This window comes from Neovison vison, chromosome 2 (genome assembly GCF_020171115.1).
Source record: "Neovison vison isolate M4711 chromosome 2, ASM_NN_V1, whole genome shotgun sequence".
NCBI lineage: Eukaryota > Metazoa > Chordata > Mammalia > Carnivora > Mustelidae > Neogale > Neogale vison.
Window position 1 is genome coordinate 170,869,287 of NC_058092.1, and position 20,255 is coordinate 170,889,541.

Sequence of the window (20,255 nt, forward strand, 5' to 3'; positions counted from 1 at the left end):
ATTAAATAATCAATTAGTTTTTATAGAAAAACTTACACTGAATATGAAAGAAATCTTAGAGAATACAGTGTGTCAGGTCTAAATTGATTTATTAAGCACATAAGCTGAATACTTATTATGAGCTAAGTGCCAGGTTTCATGATGGAAATACAATGATAAATCTGCAGACTCTTAGGAATTTTACAAAATCTCCTCAATAAAATTACAAAGCTTTACAATTATCAAAGACAAAGGTTTTCATAAATTTATAAACCTTTATTTGTACAGATTACATTTCTTCCAGTGAAGTAACACTTCCCTTAGACAGACAATCAAACCTTTAATTCTGTATTAATAATGAAATTTAATTTATCACATTGTATTCTTTTTTTTAAAGACTTACTTAAGTTATTTGAGAGAGAGAAAAAGAGCAAGAGTTGGCGGGGAGAGAGGGAGAGAATCTCTAGCTCACTCCACATTGAGCACAGAATCCAACTTGGGGCTTAATCCCATCACCCTAAGATCATGACCTAAACTGAAATTGAGAGTCGGACTCTCAATGTACTGAGCCACTCAGGTGCCCCCCCGGGTATTCTTAGGTTTTTGCACAATTTGTGAAAGTTAGCTTACAAAGTCATAGCATAAGACAAATCATAAGACATAAGACAAAGTCATAACAAAAGACAAATTTTTCAAAAAAATTGGTAATATATGAGAATAATACATCATTTATAGGCATACTGAAAATGGTATAATAGTTTAAAAAATTACTTACATGTTGCAAATGAGCTTTTAAAGATAACAAATGCAAAAACGGGATAAAATGCTCACTAACGCAAACTCTAAAGTTAGGATGCCTGCGTTTAATTACTGGGATGTCCATGACTGTGTGACTAAGGAAATTGTTTAGCTTCTCTGGGGTTCATTTCTCTTCATATCAAAAAGGGAAAGGATAAAATCTGCCTTGCCAACTTGAAGGATAATTCAGATAAACTCTGAGCAAATAGCAAAAGCATCCCATGAGCATTCAGTAAGAGTAGCTATCAATACGGTTCCATTACCCAAAAACACTACATCAGGCTATAGACAATAGGAGTGACAAAATGTTTCCTGTTTTTTTCATCCAAAACATCCATAAATACACAGATTTAATGCATAAATTTAAATGTGTTCTTCACGGCAACCAAAATATTTACTGGAAAATATTCACTAGGAAAATTCAAACCAAAATGCACACTCAAGTATTATAGGCCTCCTTCAATCATATGAAATATTTTAGATTCAAGAATGACAAATTAAATTTTTCAACCCATTCCCAGATATGGAGTTGACATAACAGCCAATTCCAGGGGTTAAAATGTTCTAGTTCATCTTGGAAAATTTCCTGATAGAAAGATTTTTTTTGCTATAAAAAATTGATATGAACTAATAAGAAAACAGAGGAAATATCAGTATAATAATATAAAAGAATCTATACAGTAATGCTGAACACTTATGGATAAAGTCTGAGAAGTAATCTGACATATATCATGAAAATTAAACTCAGTAATTTGAATTAATGCTTTAGGCAATTTGTCAAATTAAGCTATATATGTTGATATAGGTACATATGAGCTCTTAAAGACATGAATTTTTAAGTGGTTAACCACATCTACATATTTTAACATATTATAATACAAATGTTATCTTGAGATTACATAAAATCAAAGCTATGAAATTTTCTACAAATGAATCCCAGTCAACATGTTACACTAAAGTTAAAAAGAAATGTGTATGTAAAGCATTTACCATGTGCCCACACACACAAAAAAACACTCAAAAATATTAACTTTCATTGTAAACATAAAGTATGTGACCACCTTCTTAATGTTGTAATGCATAACATTTCTTGAGATGGAAATAGCTATCATCAATATCTGTGTGCAAGTTCATACACACGCGCGCGCACACACACACACACATGCGCTAACTCCACATATGTTTGGAAACAACTCACCACTCCATCCTCCTTTAAATATAATAATATAAACTATAAAAACCCAGGTAACTTGCATTTCCCATTTGAACATGAACAGTCATAGAGCCCAACTGGGAAAAATTTAGCCAGAGAGCAGTCTTAAGTTTTTGTGGACTCAAGTAACTTACACAGTAACCAAGCATTTTAATAATTCAAGGTGAACAAATCTTAAACACTAAACCCTCATTTCAGAAAAGGTAGTGGTTAGTCATATAGAATCCTTCAGATATAGACATGAGCAATAGGTGATATCTCGCTTAATCATGATCAGTGTAAGGTATCCAAATTGAAATTCTTCTGACTACTTTAAAAAAAAAAAAGTGGCCACTATGCTATTTTTAAAACTTTAAAATATCTTAAGTGACACATACTCATATATATATTTTATATGTTTATATATGTGTATATATATTCAAACTATTATACCAAGGCATATCAGCTTTGTAATTTGAATGATCTCAATAATCGAATAGAATAAATGTAACCCTACTCAGTTTAACAGATTGTGGACTCTTACTATTTAAGATTTTTAAATAATTTTTCAAATTAGATTTTATAATAACTTAGTAGGGAAGGCCATAATTAAAGTGGGTGATATATTTACATGGTATGGGTCCAACAAAGTAAACACTATCAGAAAAAGAAATAAATATACAATTATATTATGTAAGGACTATAATAGTATTTGTGGTTTTTTGTTTGTTTTTTGTTTTTTTAAAGATTTTATTTATTTATTTATTTATTTGACAGAGAGAGACATAGCGAGAGAGGGAACACAAGCAGGGGGAGTGGAAGAGGGAGAAGCAGTCTTCCTGCTGATGAGGGAGACCACGTGGGGCCTGATCCCAGGACCCTGCGATCATGACCTGAGCTGAAAGCAGACACTTAATGACTGAGCCACCCAGGTGCCCCTGGGCTATAATTATTTGATTCAATGAAAGTAGCATAGGTAGAGAATTATTCCTAAAAATTTTTTTTCACATATTCTATTGTTTATTTCATCTAAACCAAGAAAATAACATAAGGATTCTATGTGACTATCAATTCTAATTATAGCAGATTTCACTTATGTTACTTTGGGACCCACTGCCACATTTTTAGATAAACAGTGAAACTGAAATTAAACAATTACTCAGATGAGGTATTTCTAAGTGAAGTGATATTTTGTCAGCATGTTTAACTCAAGGCTTTATCTGGGGCTTCATTTAGAACCAGACTAGACCAACCACTAAGTGAGAGGAATCATGCTCATAACTTGGAACTACTTTCCTAAGGCATTTCTCTGTATATAGCTTTACATTTATTAAGTTAACATGAACATTTCCAAGGCCATGGGCTTTCTAAAATAGTTGGGGAAAATTGTTTTATTTAGTTTTCATTTAGAAGTTCCATTTATTTAAAATTTTAGTTTATTCCAAAATCAGATTAGACACCTCACTGTGCCATATGCGGCATAATGAAATAAAAGTAAGAAGCAGTGGGACAAGAAGTCAAATCGTAAAGAAAGACGAGGAACAAAGCTAGTGAGAAAAGATTCACATCAGATTGTCCTACAAGGATAATTCACACCACAAGTTCTGGTCTGAGGTCCAAATAACCAAGCAAAACAAAACGTTTCATAGAGAAGTCCATTAGACGTTTAAAATATGTAAAACAAAATACAAACAAAAATACATTTAATACACTGTTTCATTAGTAACCTTGAGGCAAGCATGTGACAGGGAAAATCAGATAAGATGATTATTTAAGAACCTGGAGTAAGATGAAGAGACAGAAGTCCAGGCAATCAAGGGATGTGTGCCTTTACAGGTCAGGCTTGGCTGATGTATAAAACGAAGGCTGGAGATCCAAAACCCAAATGCTTTCAGCAACAGCACTGAAGAGGGAGAATGCTGGTCAGCGGAAATGCACATTTCCACACTGAAAATAATAGGTGCTGGGTGACCCAAACCAAAATCAGAACCGCAATCCCCAACAAACCAGAAATCTACACGAGGCCAAAAGAGTCTCTCTGATGGACAGTGTCTCCTGTTTTACAGAAATATCTGGAGCATAACCCCCAAAAAAGACATCAAGGTGATAGTAACTAATAAATCCTGCTCTTCAGGATTAGGGGAGAATCCACCATTTAGAGATGCAAATGTGGTTGTAAATGTGGTTTCTATGGCTGCCTCTGGAAAACAATGACCCCAACTGAGAACAATTTATACAGATGTTTGCTTTCTAGAACCATCATCAAAATTAGCAGGGTCGAGCCTATACAATCCTTTCTTTTTCACTCTCAAGATTTCTTAATACCCCCATATTTAATTTTGGATAAGGACTTTGGCAGCAATCCACACTTAATTTCAAGCTTGCAGAAAATTGGGTTCTAAGAGTGTAAGACAGAGGCAGTGACAAAGCATGTATTGATGATCCCTGAGAAACCCACATGTCTCTCTGGGTTCATAATCCTAGCACTCCCAGCTGGAAGCAGCTCTGGAGGTAATCTAATCATTCTGCAGAGGAGGAAACAGCAACCTGCACCAAGGAAACAGGAAGTCTGACCCATGGTCCTAGAGTTCCATCAGAAAGGCAGGACAGGAGCTGGAGTATCTGAATGAAAACTTTGCCACCTTATTCGACCATAGCTCACCACTTCCCTCAGCCAAGGGCCAACTGAGCACAGACCAACTAAGCACCAGCACAGCCCTGCACTGAGCTGCCTGAGGCGTGTGGAAGGGGATTCTGAACAGAATCTCGTAACTCTAAGAAATGTTATTTTTAAGAGCATTTGTATTTGAAGGTGGATTTGATTTTCTCTGATAGTAAATTGTAGCAATGCCATTTGTTTATAGACTATGTTTCAATCACTACAATGTATTTTCAAAAACTCAGAGTGGACAAAAATATTCTCTTTGAATGGTAGAACATACTGATTTGATATAACAAACCCCTGAAGTCAAAACTAAATTATTGGTACATTTTCCCTCTAAGTTCAGCTCCTTTGAGTCCCAGTGTTGACATGCTTTGTTTCAGGTAAATTTACAAAGGGACTGCAGAAGGATGAAATGCAGGGGTATGAAATTTATAGAGAATATTGAGGCAGAAAGCCCAAAATGGCCGCCTCACTGAGATGAGGGACCACTGAGGATGACTTGGCACTCCTCCACCAAGTCACTCCTGCATAGCTTTAAGAACTTCCACGTGAACTCCCCAAGCCAATCAGCTGTGAGGAACCACGAAAAATCCCTAGTTTGCCTATAAATGACTGTCCCAACAAAGCCCGGGTGCTCAGACTTTGGGAAGGATCTCACTGAGCCCACCAGCAACAATAAAGCTACGTTCTCCCAGCTCTCCACGTGCCGCTTGAGTTTCTTGGTCACCTCAGAACTTCTGTGACATTTGGTTCTCTGCCTAGGAAACCCAACTGTGCTGGCCCATTGTGCCACCAGTGTGGGTCCAGAGACGGGCCACAGAGGGCAACGGAGTACCTACCCTATGGTTTAGGCGGGCCCACTGATTTCAGTGGACCCAAGGTTGGGTTATCCTGAACAGCCATGGCTTGCCTCCATCCTGCTGGACCAACAACAGGAGACCAGAGACAACTGACTGGCTCCACCCATCGAGCCAGGTAATCCCCGGGGCCACTGTCCAAGTCAGACCCGTCTATCAGGATGGAAGGGGAGAGTGATTACCTCCCAATAGCCAGGCATACCCAGAGTGGGGAGCCCAACCTGTTTGAATCTGAGGAATGTTTGGATGTATGTACAGCTCCATGCTTTGGCTATGGAGTCTGAGTGGGCTGCACCCTGAGTCTTGCGGAGCATCATACGGCATAACAGTCAAATACTCTACAGAGCAGCCTTGTCCAGGGCTTATATGGATAGACCTTAGCTAAGGCACTCCTAAGTTCCTGCAAGGGATATGAGCAGGACAGCACCTGAAAGTACCCTACCCTTTGTTTATGACACGGTTCACAGTGGGTGGGAAACCCTGCAAACCCACTCTCTTAGATTGTATGCTTAAAAACTTCAGGAAAGGCTTTAGTGCTTTATGGTACATATGACCCCGGGAAAACTGAGAACCCTGTGTGAGCTGGAGTGGCCCACTTTTGATGTTGGCTGGCCTTCCGAAGGAACCTTAGACCTCCCCACCGTCCACTGAGATTATCGTGTAGTCACTGAAGACTCAGGACATCTGGACCAGTTCCCATACATTGATTCCTGGTTAGAGATAGCCAGGACCCTGCCACCATGGATACGGTTCTGTGCCAATGGCAAGAGACAGTGAAGGATTCTCATCGCACAACCAACCAAAGGCATCTGAAATAAGGCTATACATCAAGGGGACCCAGATAATGAACTCCCACCACCCTATGGGCCTCTGGCTCTCTCAACTGCCTCAGCCTTCCCAACAGCACCCGAAGTGGAACGTGACACACCACCACTTTCCATTTCACCACCAGACATACCCTCTCCACCTTCTCCCACTCCTACACCATCAGTCACCCCACAGATGCCTCTGGCTCCACCAATAGCAACAATTTCCCCACCATATCCTACTCCCCAGATGCCAGTAACCCCGCAATCAGCACCAGCTTCCTTGCCAGCTATTCCTAATGGGGTCCCCTCCCCAGACTCCTTGCTGACTGTTCCTGATGAGGATGCCTCCCCAGAACATGAGCCATGGAACACCACACATCACCTCCAAATGTGAGAAATTCCTACCTACACGATGCCCCTCTGAGAAACTCAAGGTCCTGACATAATTGTAGCAGATGGCAGCCCTCCCAACCAAGCAGACCCATTATCTACTACAAGCCCTTCACCACCACAGACCTCCTGAATTGGAAGCATCACATTCCTGCTTATCTGGAAAAACCACAGGCAATGACTGACCTTATGGAATCCATCTCCCAGACCCACCAACCAACCTGGGAAGACTGCCCACAGCTCCTTCACACCTTGTTCAACACCGAGGAAAGAAGAATAATTCTCCAGGAGGCACATAAATGACTTGAAGAGGTGGCACCAGTCAGCACTTTAAACCAGAGGGATGGGCCCAAGAGTCTGCCCCAGACAACCGGCCAGGCTGAGACTTCAACACAGAGGAAGGCCAGAATGTGATCAAGCACTACCAAAATGCTATCCTGCAGGGCCTCTGCCAAGGAGCCAAAAGGCCTACTAATATGTCAAAAATGGCTGATGTGACTCAGGATGGAGAAGAGACACTGGTAATTATTATGAGTGGCTCTGCAAGGCTTTCTGCATATACACTCCGGTTGATCCAGAGGCACCAGAGAACCAACAAATGGTAAATGCAGCGTTTGTGGCTCAGTCAGCCCCGGACATCCGCCACAAACTTCAAAAATTTGAGGGTTTCATCAGGTTGAACATCACTCAACTACTAGAAATAGCAAACAACTACCACAACTGAGACACTGTAGCTAAATGAGAGGCTGAAAAGAAAATGAAACAGAAAGTCATTCTGCTAGCCACAGCCCTCCAAAAAGGCTCCCAACTACATGGAACAAAAGGACGATCAGAGGTAGGACCTCAGTAGCACAGAACCCTCAAAAAGGATCAATGTACATATTGCAAGGAAATGGGACACTGGAAAAATGAATGCCCGAATCGGAAGTCCAGGTCAATCAAGCCCTCCACGCAACCCAAGACTCGGGCAAACCAAGATCCTGACTTCATCGGGCTAGCCAATATAGATTCAGACTGATGGAGACCAAGCTCAGTGATGGAAGGCCCCCAGGAGCCCATGGTTATATGAGCACTGGGGGCGAAAAGATCACTTTCATGGTCGACACCAGAGCAGAGCACTCAGTAGTGACCACACCAGTGGCACCCCTAACAGGACGAACCACAACCATCATGAGGGCCACAGGGGATCAGGCCACAAATCAACCCTTCTGTCAATCTTGGACCTATAAACTGGGAGGACATGTAGTCTTCCATGAATCCCTATATGTCCCAGACTGTCCAATACCGCTATTTGGAAGAGACTTTCTTTCAAAATTAGGGGCGCAGATTTCTTTCAAGCATCAGGATAGGACACCATGAATCTAAGCTCCACTGAGCCTGGGATTATCATGTCCTTAAACACACCCCAAGATGAGGAATGGAGACTATTTGAACAAGACCATCCTGAAGATAACCCTGAAGCCTTCCGGACCACAGTCTCCAATGTATGGGCAGAAGATAACCCACCTGGGCTTGCCATCCAGCGAGCCCCAGTTATTATAGAACTAAAAATTGGAACTCAACCTCAGCAACAGAGACAATATCCGATCTCACAGGAAGCTCAGTTGGGCATACAGGCTCATCTGGAGTGACTGAAAGAGGCAGGCATCCTAACTGAGTGTTAATCCCCCTGAAACACCCTGCTGCTCCCAGTCAAAAAGCCTAATGGTGACTACTCACCCGTCTAGGACTTGTGTGCTGTGAATCAAGTTACTCAATCCCTAAACCTAGTAGTGCCCAAACCTTACACCCTTTTAAGCCAGATCCCACCAGACGCTGCCTGGTTCACCTGCCTTGACTTAAAGGATGCCTTTTTCTGCATCTGCTTAGCCCCAGTAAGTCAGCCCCTTTTTGCTTTTGAATGGGCACCAAATACATCTCACTTGGACCCGGCTCCCAGAAGGATTTAAAAACTCACCAGCAATACTCAGTGAAGCCCTAGCCTCTGACCTAGCTGACTTTCCCCGGGACCATACTGGATGCACGGTCCTCTAGTACGTCGATGACCTCCTCATTGCCAGCTCAACTGCAGGGACCTGTCACTGAGCAACACTTGACTTCCTACAATACTTGTCAAAAAGAAGATATGGAGTCTCTTGGAAGAAAGCTCAGCTATGCAGACAAGAAGTCAAGTATTTGGGGTTCATAATAACTCAAGAAAAGTGAGCCCTCAGCATAGAATGGAGGGCTATAACTGGCCTTCCATAGCCCACTACTAGAAGGGCCCTACATGAGTTCCTGGGAGCCGCAAGATTCTGCCAGTTCAGGATACAGGGGTTCTCAGTCATAGCCAGGCCCCTATATGATCTACTGCTGGGACCGGAGATACAACCTTTACAATGGAAGGACACACAAGAAAAAGCCTTTAAGGAACTTAAGGACCTACTTAGAAAGGTTCCAGCCCTGGGCCTACGCAACACCAGAAACCCTTTCTGCCTATATGTCCATGAAAAGGATAAAACAGCCTTAGGGCTTCTAACTCAGCCCTTAGCCCCGGGGGAAAGCTCATCACGTACCTGCCCAAGAAATTAGATCCCGTCGCTTCTGGATGGCCCCCTTGCCTGTGAGCCCTGGCAGCTACCATACTCATCAAAGAAGCTGACAAGCTCACTCTTGGACAGCAGCTAACCATAAAGTTTCCCCACTCAGTAGTAACCTAATGAGCGGCCAAGGTCAAAAATGAATATTAAACACCAGGCTCACTCAACATCAAGGACTACTCCTGGAAATTCCCTGCATTACCTTGCAGACTATACAGGCTCTCAACCCAGCCACATACCTTCCAAAAGCAGGAAAACCCAGAACGTAACTGCCTGGAAGTCATTACTGAAGTACACACCACCCATCCAGACCTCAAGGCCTCCCCTTTACCAAATGCTGACCTCACCTACACTGATGGCAGCACCTTCCTGAGTAATGGTTCAAGGAAAGCAGGTTATGCCGTCACCACAGCCACGGAGGTCCTGGAAGCTAAAGCCCTTCCTGCAGGTGGTCTGCTCAAAGGGCTGACTTCTGGGCCCTAATACGGGCACTGATGTTATCAAGGGATAAAAAAGGTCAACATATACACTGACTCAAGATACGCCTTCGCCAACTTACATGTGCACAGGGCAATTTACAAAGAAAGGGGGGTCCTGACATCAGAAGGGAAGAAAATCAAAAATAAAAAGGAAATCCTCCAGTTATTAGAGGTGGTATGGGCACCCCAGAGCCTAGCTGTCATTCGTTGCTGGGGACACCAGAAAGGCGATAACAAACCTGCCACCAGGAACCTCCTAGCTGATCAGGTGGCCAGAGAAGCTGCACAGAACAGGCAACCTGCCATCATGGCACCCGTCACTCCCTCCCTACAGAATCCCACGTACACAGCTGCCAGGGACAGCTGGGCCAAGACCCAAGAAGCAATCCGGCACCCACGAGGATGGTAGATCCTCCCTGACAAGTGATTGTTCCTTCCCACAGCCCTCGCCCCTCATGCAATCGCGCAACAACATTCAACCTCGCACCTGGGAAAAACAGGAGTTGAAAAACTTCTCGCAAAACACTTCCACATCACCAGACTTGCAACTCTGTGTAACCTGGTCAGGGACTGTCATGTCACTTGTGCTAAACATAACCCAAAAACTGGACTCACCCCACCCCCCAGGGTACAACACATGGGGCAACACCCTTCGAAGATTTAGAGATAGATTTTACCTACAGGACCCCTCATCAAGGTATCAAATATCTTTTGGTCTTAGTCTGCCCCTTCTTGGGATGGGTTGAAGCATTTCCCACCTGAACTAAGCGAGCCAAAGAGGTCACCAGGGTATTGCTCCAGGAAATTGTTCCCCGATATGGGATCCTGCTCACCACTCACAGTGAAAATGGCCCTGCTTTCATCTTGGAAGTTCTATGAGGACTAACTTCGTCCCTTAACATCTCCTGGAAACTCCATACGGCCTATCAACCTTAGAGTTCAGGGAAAATAGAGCACATGACCCATACCCTAAAGGAAACCCTTTCCAAATTACATGCTGAAACCTCTTTGGGGTGGACAGAATTACTCCCCTTAGCAGTCCTCCACTTCTGCTGTACTCCAGAAAAACATGGGTTCTCTTCATTTGAAGTCTATATGACAGACCACCCCCCCATTAATTCCCACCCTGGGCAATCTCAATGTCCTAGGAGATGTACACCACCAGAGTCAACTAAAATCCCTAGGACTTACAAAGTCCTACAAAGACCTTACAAAGTCCTTACAAAGCTACATGCCCACCTGTTAGAGAGAGCCCCCATATCTCTAGGAACTCCCATCCATGCCCTGGAGATGAAGTCTGGGTAAAAGATTGGAAACATGAACCCCTGCACCCGACCTGGACCAGTCCACATACAGTAGTAATCCTTATAACCCCTACTGCCCTCAAGGTCTCCAACACCACACCATAGATCCACCACATGTGAACGAAAAAGACAAACCCAGACCAAGCTAACTGGACCCCACATCTGTCACCATCAAACCCTCTGAAGGTCACTTTAAAGTGGGGCCCCTAAACTCTAAAATACATCTTCTGCTTTCTTGACCTAGGTGGGCCTCATACTTGGGCTATTAAGTTTCTCTTGCCTTTTCCTGCCAGGGACCTCCACCGAATGTAACTGCATAAAAGGCTCTGGAAGGTCTCCATACTTTCAATCCTTTACCCTAATGCCTCAGGCCTCTTACCAGGGAAAAACTCTGACTATCTGCAACTCTTCCCATGCTCCTGGCCCGATTTTCTGGACAGCAACCTTGACACAGACCTTTCAGTCCCTCTGTACAAAATATCCAAAATCAGGTCCAGTATGTTGGACATATGTAGCCCAGGCTGGTTTTTCAGACAGGGGAAGCATCCAAGATCTTGCCCTCTGGGAGCAGGGTATGACTCGACTAAAGAATCTAGCCAGCCGAACCCCAGCACCCCAGCCTCATTACCGAGGAATCAACCTAACCTCACTCCAGCAGCTCACTCAACTTCCAGACACCCAGGGACTCATAAGACAATGCATCAGCACCAGCTATCAACCATGGTTAAATTTTTCTCAAGATCTCACCAATAAAGCCTGTTGGGTCTGTCTCTCCCTCACCTAGTCATCCACATTCGGGATTCCTGTTCTGCCCAGCTGGCCACTACCAAATGTCACCAACTCTTCCATAACCATTGGACCTCTAAACAATCCTATTCCCCTGGCCCCGGCACCCAATCTTACTCACTTCCTACCCCCAGGCCTTTCTCAACTCCCAGATGATCATTGCCTTAACTTTACAGCCCCCCCTTCCCTACTGCACTATCCCCGACATCTTTCTCTCCTGCAAGGACAACCTTCTCTTTAGGTGCCGTGACAAAGATGATACCAGCTCTGGATGCATACTTGTATTTTTGTCCCCCTCAGCCTCGCTGTACTCTGACCCACAACTCCAGTTCCCGGTCTCTCCCCACCACCAGAGCTGCCGAGCAGTTGACTTACCAATCCTCCTGGGTGTTGGGATCTTTGCCAGGGTAGCCACTGGTGCCTCAGGTATTGGAACTTCTATTAACTTTTATTATAAGCTTTCACAGGAACTCAACGATGACATGGAACAAATTATGGACTCCTTGACATCCTTACAGATACAACTCACCAGCTTAGCTGTGGTTGCCCTATAGAACCAACAATCTCTAGATCTCCTTACTGCTGAGAAAGGGGTGACATGCCTTTTCCTGCAAGAAGAACGTGTTACTATGCCAACCAGTCTGGGATTGTCACCTTCAAGGTTCAAGAGCTTCAGGACCACATTTAGCAGCACCAAGAAGAACCCACCACCTGGAGACTTAATCTCCAGGCATGGACATCATGGTTACTTCCCCTTGGGGGCCCTCTCCTAACCCTATTCCTCTTAATAACCCTAGACCCCTGCATTCTCACTGGCCTCATTTGCTTTATCAGGAAAACTCTCTCCCAGCACATGAATCCTTGCCCTCTGAGGATATCAGCCCCTAGATAAAAATGATGATCTTCAGGGAATCCCAGTCGATCATCAAGAGAGTGGACATGAGGTGGAAAGCCCAAAATGGCCACCTCACTGAGATGAGGGACCACCAAGGATGACTTGACACTATTCCACCAAGTCACTTCTTCATAGCTTTAAGAACTACCATGAGAACCCTGAACCATTCAGCTGTGAGAAACTGCGAAAAAACCCTAGTTTGCCTATAAATGACTGTCCCAACAAGGGCCAGGTGCTCAGACTTTGGGAAGGATCCCACTGACCCCGCCAGCGATAATAAAGCTGCATTCTCCCAGCTCTCCACACGCTGCTTGAGTTTCTCTGTCACCTCAGAACTTCCACAACAATATCAGAGAAGCAATGGTTTAAAATTAATAGTTAAATATGTCTTTTTCCCTTTAATTTTTTAAAAAATAACTTACTAAGCTGTCAACATTTCAAAAACTATCACTCCTATTCTTAGAAGTCCAGTCCAGCTTCTTATGAAAAGATTTGATGAGGTGTGCCTGGGTAGCTTAGTGGGTTAAGCCTCTGCCTTCGGCTCAGGTCATGATCTCAGGGTCCTGGAATTGAGCCCCACATCAGGCTCTCTGCTCAGCAGGGAGCCTGCTTCCCACCCCCCCTGCCTGCCTCTCTGCCTACTTGTGATCTCTGTCAAATAAATAAATAAAATATTAAAAAAAAAGATTTGATGAGCTAAATTCTGATGAAACTAGATTTTGGGGGCATTCTCTGACTGTTCTGGTTATATACCTTTTAAGATTTATTTATTATTGTAAGAAAAGTCTTCAAAACTCAAATGCAAAAACAATGTAGAATAGAAAATAAATTTTCATTTAATTTAGCCCAAACTATCTAATTCTTATCCTGAGGGGGGAAAAAAGCTGATTTTAGTTTCTTGATCTCCTCCTAAAAATAACTTAAGCATTTACATAAATATATTCATTTATTTCACATGTTAATGGCAACACAAGTTGTCTGTTTACCCTCTGATGTATGTTTCATGGCAAAAGACACTAAGTCTTTTTTCCAAACTTTAACGAAGTCTGCGTGTGCTTAGTGAGGGTCTTGCAACATAAAACCATGTACAATTTGGACACAAATCAGACACAGTGCCCACTATATAGAAGAACATTGGTGTGTCATATCTAATTTTCTATCTTTTTATTTCAAAAAAATTATTATCAAAACATGAGGTTGATACTAGAAGACTTTTCTCATATATTGTCTCCCTACATTAAAATAAAATTCTGTCATGTGAATAGAAATCATTATTGTAGAGGTTTAGCTACATGTCACACAGACTGTTTCCACACTATGTGAAGATTTGGTGAGCACTTGCAAGCCAAATTTGATCAACCTTATATGGCAAATGAACAGAATTGGTATATTCCCATCTAGTGCAGTGCAAAGTTCTTGTCATTAAGCCACCTTTCTTACTGGGCCCAAATCCAAGCTTTAGATTACCTCAGAGTTATGTACTTGTTACTTCTGTGTGCATGAGGAAAATATAGGGCCTCTGAAATGCTGATATTATTAGCATCTACAGGAGATGGACTGTAAGATAGTAATTCAGTTACTCATGGAACAAACAGAAGACAGATTAATGCCACCCACACCTTCTCACTGCTGCCTGACATCCCTGACTCAGGCCATTCCCAGCGAAGTCTGGACAGAGCGCACAGCACACTAATCCATCGGCACTACACTGACTGATGCCTAATTTCAGAATCACTTCGGAGGGGGGAAACACTCTCATAAGAGATGCAAATTATTATCAGTCATGTGCTGAAGAATCTTTGAGAAGATGCGATCACAAAGGATGCTGGAAGTAAAAGAGTATTTTGGGCTGCTCTATTCGCCTAGACTGGAATATCTAGGTTCCCTATATGAATCAGGACACTGACTCATGGAACTTTTAGTGGTTTATCATAAAATACGAACTACTAGATATACAATGATAAACTGGCTTCTTTATTTAAATATCTCTAAGAAAATTTACTAAGCTACAATGATATTCTATGATGGGGGCAAAATACCCGGAATTTTCGAAATTCGTTAGTTTGAAGAATTTGTTTTTAACTGCAGGACATCTTGTGGGGTTAATGTTCCACAAATGCACCTCATGAAATGCGGCTCTCCTTCTTCAAGCAACTAGCACCTCTTACCCTAAGTGTTTCCGTGTTGACTTTAAGTGGACCCTCAACCTTTCCTTAGGTCAAGCAACAGGTATTTGAGAAATCATCCAGGCAACTAATAATGGGGAAATCACCTGTTTGTCCTTGCTCAGTGACCAGAGAGAGGTTTTTATTTCCAGAACCCTGACACCTTCTGTAAATATGACTGGTAGTTAGAAGAAGGAGGCATATTAAATTTAAAGATTGTTTTCTAACCACAGGGGTCCTGGCCAAGCCACTGGCAGAATTCCTGGCCCCAGTTCTTCAGATCTTTGGTTCAGTGTTTTATTATCCTCAGTCACTTGCTTTTCCAAGGCAGAAGGAACAGAGGGAAAAGTAATTAAATACCATTTCTTCCTTCTCTACAGGAAACCGAGAAGACAATGGCAATTTGTTAACTTCTGGAAATAAGGGAGCAATTAAGGGAGAAATAAATCTTTGAGGAATTTCCTAAATCTTCAGCCGCTTATTACCAGTGCTATTGTGTACACTGGCTTCCTTTGGAACAATGTCTTAACACATATGTGGTACTTCATAAGTTTGGTGATTAACTGATTAAACAAATATCAGCAAAAAGATTAATAAGGAGTAAAAATTAATAGCTGAGCAGATTTCAAGACAGGATTGATAACGTTATTTGTAGAAACTTAGAGAAGCCAATAGTCTACCTCCCATAAAAAAATGTGATGAGAAACAAATTAAACAAACACATAAGAAAGAGTCTATGTTTGCTTTGGCTCCAACTCAGTTACCAAGACAGATAGACATTGTGCTTCTGCCTTACCTGGGACAACAAAACCCAATCCTTGTACTTGATTTTGTCAACAACAGCTAAACTTATCTGCTTGAAACTTGAACTTGGTCATCTATCAAGTGTCCTCTAGTATTGCTCATGTTTATCTTTGGCTATACAACTTGGCTTTCAATGAAACATCATGGTTAGAATATTATATCAGATCAAAGGTAATTTAAAAAATAAACAAATATCAAGAGTACTTGGGAATAAACACACATAATTGCATCCCAGTTTACAGAAGACAAAGATAATGTTGGTTAAAAGTAAATAAGTTTAAAAAAAGTTTAAAAAATTTTTTAAAAGTAAATAAGTTATTTAATATTGGATCTTTGCATCTGATGGCATTTAATGGTAATAAACTTTCTATACTACTGAATACTTCTCTTAGAACAATTTTTAAAAAATTAATATAAGGATGTAAGAATAGTAGTTATAAATCTTGTTGTTTTTGACATCTCTATAGCAATACACTTTCATATTTGTTCAAGCATAAAAGACATTTAGACACTAATTATTACTAACTCTCTCTTGGCCTAAGACACTATTATTTTTAAGAATACTTTATGTATAGGAATTGCCATTTAAAAGCTATCTTTTATGGCCTAGTTCTCATCTTTTACCCCAAAACCCATTTTTAAAAAAAGTATTGAAAAACATTGAAATATTTAAGTTCTCATCTCAGATTGCAAACTTTTATCTAATGTCCTTTAAACCAGTGGTTCTTAAAGGGTAGTCTGAAGAGCTCTGGCATTCCTTGCCATACTATTGAGGGATCTTCAAGGGCAAAACAATTCCATAATATAATACTTCCTTTTTCCACTCCCAGTTGTTTAAGAGTGTAGGGTGACAATTTCCATAATGTGTGACTATTTTTTGTAATGAAATATTTTGGCATATGAAAGAACTTAATGACTAATATTTTCCAAATGACTGATGCCTGATGTTACAAAAGCATGTAAGATTGGAGCATCCAGGTGGCTCAGTTGGTTAAGCATCTGCCTTTAGCTCAGGTCATGAGTCCAGCGTCCTGAGATTGAGCCCTGTGTCGGGATCCCTGCTCAGCCCCTAACCCTGCTCCTGCTCTCTTGTGTGCTCTGCTTTCTGTCAAATAAATAAATAAAATCTTGAAAAAAAAAACATGAGGGATAAAGGATCCAATCAAATTACAAGACTGACAAGTGCACTTTAACAAAATATATTGAAAATGTTTGCTTTTTTAAAAATTTTAATATGGTTTCAGATTTCCCATTGCAATTACCTTTAAGAAACTACCAGTTGATAAGTTTTGGTGCAGCATCTAAAAATAATATTCCTTATTATCCAAAAAGGCTACTAAGCACCCCTTTATCTTCCAACTACAGATCTATGGGTGACTAAGCTTATTTCACATATTTCAAGAAAAAGAATGTATTATAAAAGATTGAATGCAGAAGCAGATATGAGAATCTGGCTGAAAAATCACCATATTCTATTGAAGTATCTTATTTATAATAATAAGTAACAGGTTTAGTATTATTATATTTAAATAAATGAGTAAATTATTATAAAATGTCATAACTAACATTTTTAATCTGATTAAATATATATATATATATATATATATATATATATATATATATATATATGGTTGTATGCATGTATAGCCCATATAAATATAAGCAAAATCCATGGGACTCTCCAATAATTTTAGGAATGAAAAGAGACATTTTGAGGCTGAAAGGTTTGAGAAATGCTCTTTAATTTTATTTTCAGATTTATGGATTTATTTTAGAGAGAGAGAAGGGAGAGGAAGAGAGAGCACAACCAGGGGAAGAGGCAGAGGGGGAAAGTGAGGGTGAGAGAGAATCTCAAGCAGCGTCACTCGGGGTTCCATACCAACCCTGATATCACGATCTGGGCGAAATCAGGAGTCTACCCCTTAAGTGACTGCACCACCAAGGTACCCTGAGAGCTGCTACTTTAAATAAAACATAACTGTTACACAAATCAAAGAAGTTCACAGATGCATATCAGCCCCTTAATGTGGCTATTTCTCATTCATTTAATACAATGCAATTGCCAAAAAGTTTGTGAATTATTATTTTTTTATGTGTTTGGGTCTCTTTCTCTCAAAAAGATCTTCAAAAACACACCTATATTTCTTATTTGCTTGTACTATAGAAATTCGGATTTCTAAACAACTGACGGCATCCAATTTCAAATTTCCAGCACCACAGATTTTTATCTCCTGAGAAGTATGCTTTTTGATCTTACTCATCTGGATAATTATTTACTCTCCATTCCAGCTGGTTACTGCCAGCCTCACATTATGCACACTTTTTCAACTGCTCACCAGTCAAGAACTAAAGAATGCAGCAGCAGGTGGAAAAGGTCAGAAACACAACCCAGGTCACTGTCTCTTTATATAGAAAAACGTAGTTACTTTGGATACCTCACGAGATACACCTTTTTTTTTTTTCCTATTAGCTTCATAGCATCTGCAAATCATATGGTTGTTAACTTTTTTTTACACTCACCTCTTTATAAAGTATAGAATCTGTTGGAGAGAAGAAGAATCAGAGGTAGTAAGTTCTTTTATAGGAATATTTGACTAGATGTCTGGGGATTCATAATAACTGATATTTAGTGCTTTGTGACTGCAAGTTAAGCTAAAATTTAATATAATCACCTAGATCACCATTCTGGAGAATAATAACTTTAGAACTCTTGTGTGTGAATTTGATCCCATGGACTGTGTATTTCAATAACTGTCCCCCTGTAATTTTAGGTCAGCTAATGGGAGACTTTATATAAACTGCTACCAACTATAAATACTCAAGTTTAAAATGACACTAAAAATTTGGTGATTGTTCAATGAATACAGAAATACAAATGCTGTGAAGGCAAATGCAACTTCTAAAGAAATACTACGGGAATAAAAGCTAAATTAACCAGCTAAGGAACTACTATGATTGTTTGAAGGATACAAGGGATATAAATAAAGAGGTTGAATAAAAGTAATTTAACAAGATTTTAGAGGCAAGAAAGAGGTGAAAATTTTATGAAAATTGGACAGCCAAATTTAATAGTCACCCACCAGGAAGTTCCTTCAAGTAACCCTGTACTTGTCAACTGGTCAAATTCAATCCTTGTTGTTATTGTTTGTTTTCCCTCCAGGAGAAGTGGGATATAAATTAACAAAACATTAAAATCTTGAGCATGAGTCCTACTAGTTCTCATTATGTTAGGATCCCAAACACTTTCACTATATTTAACCGGGAAACTATAATTCACCTTTAGTGTCCTGAAACACCAGAGGAGGCTAGTGACCCCCCAAGTCCAGATGTGGGCACCTGGTTTTCAATGTCAGCCAAGGTTCACTCTCTTACATCTCACTGAAATAATATCCACACAGACAGGGGCTTAGTAAATGAGAAATAGACTGGGAGAAGAAATGCATGACCAGAAAATGACCAATTAAGCAGAAGTGATCATTATCTAATAGTGACGATAATAGGTTTTTTTTTATCATTTACCCACAAAATCCCTGTTTTATTTACTATTATTGGTATTAAAATAAATAATAAATTAAATAAATCTTTGAACATTTCCTAAGAAAATCTTTTTGTATAAATCTATTAGATCTGAACTATGTAGAGAAGTCTTAAAACTAAACAGTAAAGCCACTCTGGAAAACAGTATGGAGGTTCCTCAGAAAGTTGAAAATAGAGGTACTCTACACCCCAGCAACTGCAGTACAGGATTTTATCCTATAGATAGAAATGTAGTGATCTGAAGGGGCACATGGAATGTCTACAATAGCCAAACTATGGAAAGAGTCTAGATGTCCATCAACAGATGAATGGATAAGGATGATGATTTTGGAGACATAGCCATCAAAAAACAAAACAAAAACAAAAAAACCCCAAAACAACAAAAAACAAAAATAAAAACAAAAACCCGAAATGTGCCATCTGCACAGGATGGAATGAGAGGGTATTATGCTAAGCAAAATAAGTCAATCAGGGAAAGACAAGTATCATATGCTCTCACTGATATGAGGAATTTGAGAAACAAGACAGAGGATCATAGGGGAAGGGAAGGAAAAATGAAACAAGATGAAGAAACCAGAAAGGAAGACAAACCATAAGAGACTATTAATCTCAGAAAACAAACTGAGGGCTGCTGGAGTGGAGGCGCAGTATGGAGAGGGTGGTGGGGTTATGGACACTGGGAAGGGTATGTGCTACGGTGACGGCTGTGAATTCTGTAAGACTGATGATTCACAGACCTGTAGCCCTGAAACAAATAATATATTATATGTTAATAAAACAACAGAAACAACAACAGCAAACTCAACAGTAAAATTCAAACAAAATGAGCCCAAACCATTGGGCGTCGGTGGGCGTCTCCCCACAGAGGATGTGGGAAGATATCAACACCTTTAGCAATTAGGGAAAGGAGATGTGAACCATGTTTCACGGCACATTTATGAGCGTGGTTGCAATGAAACAATTAGCAGCCCAGGTGCTGGGCAGACTCAGAGGAACCACACTACACATACATTGTG